Source organism: Octopus sinensis, linkage group LG2 (assembly GCF_006345805.1).
Source record: "Octopus sinensis linkage group LG2, ASM634580v1, whole genome shotgun sequence".
Lineage (NCBI taxonomy): Eukaryota > Metazoa > Mollusca > Cephalopoda > Octopoda > Octopodidae > Octopus > Octopus sinensis.
In genome coordinates, this window is record NC_042998.1 from 128,758,737 (window position 1) to 128,769,569 (window position 10,833).

The 10,833-nt window shown below is 39.5% G+C and overlaps 1 long non-coding RNA gene across 1 annotated transcript in view; it reads left to right on the forward strand.

Annotated features, from left to right (window-relative positions):
* The window catches only part of LOC118762321, an 11,753-nt gene extending 3,751 nt beyond the window's left edge, over nt 1-8,002 (forward strand). Inside the window, exons 3-4 of the long non-coding RNA XR_004998072.1 lie at nt 6,552-6,556; nt 7,989-8,002. This is a non-coding gene — a long non-coding RNA (uncharacterized LOC118762321). The remainder of the gene's footprint in view (nt 1-6,551; nt 6,557-7,988) is intronic.
* Nucleotides 8,003-10,833: the final 2,831 nt, after the last annotated feature.

A 10,833-nucleotide genomic window follows, 5' to 3' on the forward strand; every position in this document is an offset into this window, starting at 1 on the left:
GTTGATGAGTCAAAATTCCTTTCTTGGCCACTTCACTTCTCTTAGTATACGTGTGTATGTGTGGGTGTATGGCTGTCTGTGAGACACTGTATGTATGTTATATGTATGCTATGTGTGTTTCATTTACCTTTGTCACTTTTCATTTTCTATTGTCACTCCTTTCAATACTCAAGCAATTTCTTCATAGCCTCAGTGATTTTCATTGCAAATGTTAACTAGGACACATTTTTCTTTCTTTGTATTATATTTTTATCTCATTTTGGTGAATTCCCCTACAAATCGACATCACCTCTTTTTAGTCTGACTTAATATTGTTCTGTCACTGTTGAATTGAACTCAGAAAGTTTATTTCAATAATAACAGCATCAAAGAAGCTGAAATTTTATTTATTCATTTTATTTTAGGAAATAAACCTATATAATGGAGCCTGAATCTGCAGCATGGTCAAGACATGTCTTGAGTGAAAAATCTTTTGCGGTTTGTACACATGGTTAACAAGTCTGAACATAATTCATATCAGCTTGACATTTTTATGAAAAAAATATTGTTTTCATCTAGAGGTGCAGGCGTGGCTGTGTTATAAAAAGTTTGCTTTTCAACTACATGGTCCCAGGTTCAGTCCCACAGTGTGGTGATGCTTTGGGCAAGTGTCTTCTGCTATAGCCTTGGGTTGACCAAAGCCTTGTGACTTGGTTTGATAGATGGAAACTGGAAACTGAAAGAAGCCCAATGTATCTATGTATGTAGATATGTATGTAAATATATATATATATATGCATGTGTATGTGTGTGTCTTTGTGTCTGTGTTTGTCTCCCACCACTGCCTTGACAACTGGTACTGGTGTGTTTACATCCCTGTAACTTAGCAGTTCAGCACAAAAGACTGATAGAATAATACTAGCCTTAAAAAAAGTACTGGGTGGGTGGGTCGATTTTTTTCAGATGGAATTCTTCAAGGCATTGCTCCAGCATGGTCACATTCTAATGACTGGAACAAGCAAAAGGTAAAAAATTAAAATATACCCACTTTCTGTTCATGTGCAGTGACATGGTTCACTGCACATAGAGCATATTTGAAATTGAGAGCAATTACTGTGCTTTAATGGGAAAGTATGTAGGTTTGAAACACAGTTTTGGCTTTGTACTTTTTCGTTATTTTCATTATTTAGTTAGTATGGCTTTGTGGTCAAGAAGGTCACTTTGCAACCATGCAGTTTGTAACTTAGTCTTGCTGCACACCACCCTGACACACTGAGCAAGTGTCTTCTATTATTTGCCTAGGCTGGCCAATGTCTTGTGAGTGAATTTGGTTGATGGAAACTGTGTGGAAGCCCTTCATATATATATATATATATATATATATGGATGCTGGCTTAGCTGGGTGCTTATCTCCCCCTTGTAAACATAAAGACACAGGAAATGTGTCAAGGCTGACAGGAAGCGGTGCTGCTTCCTAGGGCTAAATAATAATAATAATAATAATAATAATAATAATAATAATTGTGTACAGTGCTCAGGTGCACTACAACTCATCTAAAGTGTATATATAATCAGGTGTAGTTTCGGCGGATTTCGGAAAGCATGAGGGCCTTAAAAGATGCAGTGTCATGGCAGTCAACAACTGACGCAGGCAGTTTATTCCATGCTTCAGCAACTCTGAGCGTGAAAAAATGTTTCCGAAAGTCATGGGAGCTGTATTGTTTTCTGACTTTGTAGGCATGTCCACGTGTGTTAGACACATGGAGATCAAAAAGGTGTTCAGTGTGTTGTTGGTGAGGTGGTTGATAACTTTGTGGGTGTTTACCAAGTCCGTCGCCAAACGCCGGAGCTTCAGTGAATCCATGCCCAGGGAAACAAGGCGCTCAGAATATGGTAGGTGTCTGATGGAGGGTATGCGTTTGGTTGCACGTCTCTGGACAGATTCCAGGAGGTCAATGTTCTGTGCAAGATAGGGGTTCCAAACTGATGATGCGAATTCCAAGTGTGGTCGTACCATAGCTGTATACAGTTTTAAATAGATGGCTGGAGAGCGGCTAACAAAAGACCTGCTGAGTGATGCCAAGACACCCTCGGCCTTCCTGACAATCTTAGAGATATGCTTTGACCAACGCAAATCACTGCTGACAGTGATGCCTAGGTCACGCTCGCAAGAGGATTTCTTGATATCAGTGTTGTGGAGGGAGTAAGTGAACGCAGGGTTTTTTCTCCCAAAATGCATGGTGGTACACTTGTCCACAGCCAGTTTCAGTTGCCAGTCTGTGATCCATTGCTGCATTGTGTCTAGGTCTGATTGCAGGAAAGAGTTGTAGACATCAGGATCTGTCCTCTTGATTTCAAGGTACAGCTTGATGTCGTCTGCATATTTCAATACTGTGGCATTCTTTAAATTGGCATCTATGTCGTTAATGTATGCCACAAACAAGAGGGGACCAAGGACAGATCCCTGTGGTACACCCGATGACATCTCATATGGTGTAGAGTGCTGTCCTAGAACTGTGACTACCTCCTTTCGGCTGAGGATGAAGGATTTCAACCAGTTAAAAAGGTCATACCCCACACCCATTGCAGAGAGTTTCACCATAAGCCTTTTGTGTGGCACAGAGTTGAAAGCCTTAGCAAAGTCAAGGTAGACAACATCCACCCATGAGCCACTGTCAGTAATCTGAGTAATGTCCTCAAGGAACTCGACAAGCTGGTCACTGCAGCTGGAGTTAGGGACAAATCCATATTGTGAGGGTCGGATGAGACTGTGAGAGCTCCAGAAGTTCCAGAGTGTTTCTCTGACACACGATTCCATCAGTTTTGCAATACAGCTAGTGAGACTGACTGGGCGATAGTTGACAGGTGATGTGCGGTCGCCCTTTTTGAACAGAGGAATGACACTGGCAGTTTTCCACTGCTCCGGAGTAGCACCATTGTTGAGACAGTACTGGAAGAAAATAGAAAGCTGGTGTAAAAGGAAGTGCCTGCCACGTTTGAGAAGCAGGTATGTAACTCCATCGAGACCAGGGGAGGCATAGTTACGCTTATTTTGAAGGTGACGTCGCAGCAATGCAGGTGTAAATTCCATAGTTGTTATGGAGTTTGCTGTTAGTGATGGTGAAGATGGTACATTTTGACTTTCAACAGTGAATATGTTTGCATAGTACTCGGCAATGAGTTCTGCGCATTCCTTGGGGTCGTCAGTGATCTGGTTTGTGTGAGGGTTGCGAAGAGGGCCCACTGGAGAGTGAGGTCTCTGCTTTGAGTGCACATATTTCCAGAAAACCTTGCTGTCAGGATTGGCTGCTATGCACTGTTCAAATTCAAGCACTGCTTTTTTTGTCACTTGCTTGAGATGGTTGGAGGATTTATTCCGCTTCTTCCTGTTGGTGTCTGATTTATGCAACCTGTATTCCCGTTCAGCAGTCCGACGTTCCCTCCTGGCAAGTTGGACCGCTGAAGTTTCCCAAATTGCCCTTTTGGGGCGGTTCTTCTTTTTTTGTTTACGTGGCACAGATGCTGCACATGCTGCCCATATTGAGTCCAGGATACTCTGGAGTATAGTATTCACATAATAGCAGTAGTATTATTCCCTACATGGGACTGTCACATTAAGTTGACAGCATACAACTACTTTATCATATCACTACTGCATAAATCTCTCTGAGAGATTTAGAAATGTATTATATCTATATATATAATATATATATATATATATATATATATTAGAAGAAATGAGGTAATCAGAAGATCGGATGGTTTATATTTACAGTTATTTATTTATATATTACATTTTTTATATATACATATCACTTAGATCATTAGCGCTTTCTCCCATTCTAGTGAGATTTTCAAATCAAACTAAGTTCCTTTGTGAGGAATTTTAATAATTTTATAGAGTCTCATAGTGGTGGGGAGGAATATAAGAGTACAAGAGGATGAGATGGATACCTGTTATATACATTATATTATTTTTATAATTTACTTCATCTTTACTTTTTAATTGCCACTTTAATTTTAACTTTCCTATGATATACAATTTTCAAGATGGTGTAATTTGGTTGTTCGTTTTGAATCGATAAAAGGTGTTTTTTCTAATATTTCATGTATAAGCGTGTATATATATATATAGTGGTATAAATATCAACACAATTTTTTCCCCTTCCTCCCTTATTTTTCTTTTTCTTTTTTTGTCTCTCTTCCCTTCTCCAAACACACAGACACATGCACACGCACACACACACGCACACGCACACACACACACACACACACATAAACGCACACACACACACACACACACACACACACACATAAACACATATAAATACGATGGGCTTCTTTCAGTTACTGTCTACCAAATCCACTCACAAGGCTTTGGTCGCCCCGAGGCTATAGCAGAAGACACTTGCCCAAAGTGCCACGCAGTGGGGCTGAACCTGGAACCATGTGGTTAGTAAGCAAGCTACTTGCTTACCACACAGCCACTCCTACGCCTATCTAAGGTTTTTCCTTAAGAAAATTCAAGCCGGTTGCTTACAAAGTCCAAGAATTTTGGGGTTAAGAGAATTCCTGGTGTTTGTAGATATGTTGTGTTGGTGTGTTGGTTGAGCTGTCGATGCACACAACTCAAGTGTGTGCATTTATTCACCTAAACACTCTCAGATGGAGAATCTTTCGAATGCCATACAAATCTTCACTTTGCCACGAATAGATTGGATTTGGAGAATCTACATCAGCTTCTTTTGCTCTTTCTCAGTGAAACTGTGTATTTCAAGGCTTCTTTTTTGCAAATTTGTTGGTACATAACCTAATGCACCTTGTATGTATGTATGTATGTATGTATGTATGTATGTATGTATGTATGTATGTATGTATGTATGTATGTATGTATGTATGTGTCTCTTTGTGTTGGTGCTTACCCACCACCAGTGTTTGACAACTTGTTTATATCCCCATGATTTAGTAGTTCAGTAAAAATCCTGGAGGTGATTTGTTTAACTAAATACCCAAAAAGGCAGTGTCCCAGCTGGGTCACCCCTATCAGTCTTATCCTAACAGCTTATACCCTAGTACAAGCATTGCAATAAATGTAGCATTCAGCTGAAGCCTATCAAAAGCACTAACCTCTTTTCCTCTAATTATCTATCCTTAACCTCTTAACACACATATTTTTTTCAATTTCCATGCAAAAAATATCAAACTTTTTTATTATTTATTTTGAATCTGTATATAAAGAAGAATAAGTACACAAATTATTTTGGATTAGTTATGATTTATTATAAAGTTACTGATAGAAATGATCATTACTGATAGTTAATGATAGAAAATGGGAATAACATCATGAATGAAGTAGAAATAAGTTAGAAAAAAGTGACAGATATATGTAAAATGAACGTATATTTTCATTCAAATCTATATTTACTAGACATCTTTGAATGAAAATATATATGGGAGAATATGCTAAGAGATTAATTTGTCACATCCTAAAAACCACAGATGAAATACTTTTTTTTCTTTCTTTTCCCATATTTCCATCTCAGAAATATACCTGTCTGGAAATCATTCCTTGTCCACACTTTCTTTCCAAATATCAACATGGAAAAGTCCCTGTTTAACAGCAAATCATATTGATTTTGTCAGTCAGGGATACAGAGATTGGGTAGGTAGGAGAGCATCACCACCACCACCACCACCAACCACCACCACCACCAACCACCACCACCACTACCACTAGTCTCATACCGCTCACATACTTGTAGTAATGGTACCATTATTAACACTATTAATATCATTAACATTAGCACCATGCTATAAGCATTCACACACACACACACTACCATCTCCCCCACTACTGCTATCTGAACCTCTAATATTATACCATACACATAACATCACCACCTTTACCATCACTACAACTGGTATCATAACTCATACAAATTCGGCTTACTGCCACCACCAGCACCACCACCACCGCCACTCTCAACTCCAAGTGTGTTACTAAGCATTGATAAATGTTGGTTTTAAGTTTTGATGCAAGGCCAGCAATTTTGGGAGAAAGGGATAATTTGATTACATTGACCCCCAATACGTAACTGGAATCTTTTTCATTGACCCTGAAGGGATGAAGGGCTAAGTCCACCTTGGTGGAAATTGAACTCAGAATGTAAAGACAGGTGAAATGCCACCAAGTATTTTGTCTGGTATGCTAATGGTTCTGCTTGATCGCTGCCTTAGACATTTATAAATATTAACACCGATAACACAACCATAAATGCTACCACTAACACTGTCACAATCATAACCACTAGGAGGCTGTACCCCACATAGAAGCACCACACTGCTAGAAATAACAGTCAAAGCCCTCACATAATCTTACCTTTAAAAATGAAAAACACATTGGATAATGAAGACCTAGATACCTGAAAATTAAATGGAATGGTCATGGCCTGTAAACCTTTGATCATGGATCTGGGGCTAAATAACAATAATAACAACATACAACCATTATAACACCATTGCCACTGTTACTCCCACCACTGTCACCACCATGTGACACAGACACATACTAGAACCAGTACCACCACTATGGGTGTGATAGCAAACATAGAAACATCTTGACACTCTGTCGGTTACGACGACGAAGGCTCCAGTTGATCCGATCAATGGAACAGACTGCTTGTGAAATTAATGTGCAAGTGACTGAGCACTCCACAGACACGTAGTTCTCGGGGAGATTCAGCTTGACACAGAGTGTGACAAGGCTAGCCCTTTAAAATACATGTACAGCGGAAACAGGAAGAAAGAGTGAGAGAAAATCGTGGTGAAAGAATGCAGTAGGGTTTGCCACCACCCCCTGCCAAAGCCTCGTGGAGCTTCAGGTGTTTTCACTCAATAAACACTCACAACGCCCAGTGTGAGAATCAAAATCGCGATCCTACGACTGCAAATCCGCTGCCCTAACCACTGGGCCATTGCACCTCCACATAGAAACATACCCCCCCCCCTGCCAAAGCCTCGTGGCGCTTCAGGTGTTTTCCCTCAATAAACACTCACAACGCCCAGTGTGAGAATCAAAACCACGATCCTACGACTGCAAATCCGCTGCCCTAACCACTGGGCCATTACACCTCCACATAGAAACATACCACCACCACCAGCATTAAACCAAATCCTATTAAACATTTGCACTTAACTATGTTTATATCTACACACCATTCTGGTAAGTTAGGTTATTTCAGCTAATGAAACCAATTTTATAGTTCAAATGTGTTTTGTGTTTTCTTTTTCTGTCAGAGTGTTTGGTTAGTATTGTTAGTCAATGCAATAAAAATTCAAAGCAGCAAAGTTCTTACAAACTCACTTATTTAGAATAGTTTAATTTAAGATTTATGATATTATATATAGGACAGCAGATGGAAAATTTGTAAAGTGTCAAGAAAAATACTTGGTGTGTTTGGCTTTGACTTTTTGACATTCTGTGTTCAAATCCTACCCAAGTCCGCTTCACCATTCATGCTTCTCAGGCCAGTTATATAATTGCCGGTTGATAAAAGGAGCATGAGAGGTGGGGATACTGCCTATGTAATAATTGTTTGTTCCTTTTCAAGCCATGCTTCGCTCATAAGAGCCAGTTTCCTGGTTTCCTTGGCGTATAGGTTCCCCACCTGGACGGGACACCGGTCCGTCGCAGGTGAGCTGCTAGTTGCAGCAGGAAAGAGTGAAAGAAAATTGTGGTGAAAGAGTCAGCAGAAGTTTGCCATTACCTTCTGCTGGAGCCACGTGGAGCTTAGGTGTTTCACTCATAAACACACATCGCCCGGTCTGAGATTCGAACCCGCGATCCCTCGACTGTGTGTCCGCTGCTCTAACCACTAGGCCATGTGCCTCCACTTATATAATAATTATATCCTAGTTATTTTAGGGATCAACCCAGTTAATTTGAAATGATTGATCAGCACAGTAAAATAGTTATACAAAAATGACTGAAGTTGGTGAAAAAATTAAAGAATATATAAATGAATGAATCAAGATGTTAAGAGCACTATAATTTGCATAGAAATAAATGTTCTAAGGTACAGAATTAAATTTCTAAGACAGAAGCAAAAAAAAAAACAGTTTGGGTTGGTACCTGGGTAAGGAGAGTTCTTCAATATGATTCTTTTCTCAGCCAAGCAAAGTCTCCACATCCTACATAACAAAATATGCCTTGCTACTTCTCTCTCTCTCTCTCTCTCTAGATGAATCCTACTTATATTGGAAATGTAATACATATATGTATATATATATCATCATCATCATCATCATCATCATCGTCGTTTAACATCCATTTTCCATGCTAGCATGGGTTGGACGGTTTTGACTGAGGGCTGGCAACCAGATGGCTGCACCAGGCTCCAGTCTTGATCTGGCAGAGTTTCTACAGCTGGATGCCCTTCCTAACGCCAACCACTCCGAGAGTGTAGTGGGTGCTTTTTACGTGCCACCTGCACGGATGCCAGTCAGACGGTACTGGCAATGACCTTGCTCGAATCTTTTACACGTGCCACCGACACGGGTGCCAGTGAAGCGACGTTGGTAACGATCAGTGTGTGTGTGTATATATATATATAGTCAAATTGAACATTAAAAACTGAACATTAACAATTGATCATTAAAAATAACAATAACAAGACAAGAGGGCATACATATGGAATGTGTTAGCTTCACACTCAGTAAAGGTTGGAAAAAAAGTGAGTTTTTAGTGTTTCAAGCATAGCATTCTGTCAGAAGGAGGAGAAAGGATATTCTTAATCAAATATATTATTGGCCATGACTTTGAAGTTTTGGCCAGCTAAGCTGTTGTTGGACTGCAATGAATTGAAAGTTAATCTTGGCTCTGTTGAGTTAAAATCTTCCTTAGGTATGTCAGTTTGAATGGAGCAGTAATTTGGTTGTAGGGTGGGTTGTAACAGAAAGGTGTTTTCAAAAATTTTTATTGATTAAATTTAGGTTATAGTATTTTTTATAATTTATTCATGTATGTAAAACTTTGTGAACAGATGTGTATATTTAGGTGTGTTCCCTTCAGGTCATAGGTTTGCTTTTTAGTTGTTCACCAAAAGGATGTAGGTAGGTCTAGGATGTGCCAGCTATTTTAGTTATTTCGGGTTTTATTAGTTCAAAGTTTAGTCTAGTATTTAAAAACTTAGCAATTGGTTGTGTAATGGAATTTTTGAAGAGTTCACAAAAGAATGTGAGTAGGTATACATTCTGACTGACAGGTGACGATCGTTTAGAGAATGCGTGGGCTAAGACTACGCGCCTTCATTGGTCAGTTAAAGTTGAGACAGTGTCACGTGACAACTTGCTGGGGCTGCCTGCTGGAGCCTAGCAGCAGGTATTTAAAGGGAAAAGATTTGACGCTCATTGGCGCTACATTGAAGAGGCCAAGGAACAGAAGAAAGAAGACATGCACCCAACACCAGAGCTGAAGACACCTCTGAAACAGTCAAAACAGTAGAGGAGTTGGGGTCGAAACCAGACGTGGTTCCTCCTGATGATGTCTTGAGCTAACTGGATCCTATAAAGGAGCTGTTGTGGTAGCAGACCACGAAACATGGTTGAAATTCCCCAGCTGATCAGTTTCTTTAGCTGTTGTTGTTACCTAGGTAATTCCTGTTTATATTTAGATGGTTGTGGTTATTAGTCTGGCCTGTCATTGTGTTGTTAGTATAGAAATTTGTTTTCCTGGGTCTCCCACTTCCACATGTTCCATCTATTTTGAGAGATCAGCACTTCTTTATAGAGCTGTCAGCATCCATTTGCATGACATGACCAAACCAGCACAGTTTTCTCTCTTGTATACAGTAACTAATTTCTCTTATGCCTAACTTCTCTCTCAAAATACTAGCACTCTGTTGAACAGGTATACATACATAACACATCCAACAGAGCATACTAGCCTCATTTCTTTCTAACCTTCACATGTCCTCTGCATTCAGGGCCCATGTCTCACTACCATGCAGAATTACGCATCATACAATCTTCTTTTCACTTGGACAGAGAAGCTTTCCGTGACCAAATCTCTTAATTTCCGCCATCTTACTTTTATTCTAGGTATCACACCCTCCATGCATCCTACTCCACTACTAATTTGGTTCCCTAGGTAGCAGAAATTATCTACTACCTCTAATGAGCCACCAGGGCATTTTAGAGAATCAATCTCCTGAGTCTCTAAAGTTTAAATAGATCCTGTGCATCCTCCAAATACGAAAACTATCTTCACTGACAGCCTTTTAAATATGTAAAAATGTTAAATGGGCTCACAAAGCTTAGCCACTGAACCATTGTGATACCAAATGAATATTTTGCATTCCTTCAGAATATGCAAGCCAAATTAACCAAGAAGTTATTCTCAATCTGCCACTCATTGCAATTATACAATGTGTCCTGCTACTCCCAGGGTGAACCAAAGAAGGCTTTCAATATGGTAGTTGTCAAGCCTAATAGAAATAGTAATAAAATTTTCTACAAATCACATACTATCCTTAAAAAAAAAAAAAAAAAAAAATAAGGACACATCAGTTGATGTGGTTCTTGGATGCAGAATGTTAGAGATCAAGATGGAATGGTTACAGATTCAAATTCCTTGTATCATAGGTCATTTTGATCAGGGATGACCCAGGAGTAAACAACAGCAAGGATGATGATGATGGTGATGACACTACCACCAATGTTGCTACTGCTGACAGTAACTCTGATGATGATGATGATGACGATGACAACAGCACCACCACCAACAACATTAACAGCAACAAATGGCAACAATAATTTCTACTTATTTACAAAAAGGTGGACTTTGCACATATTTAC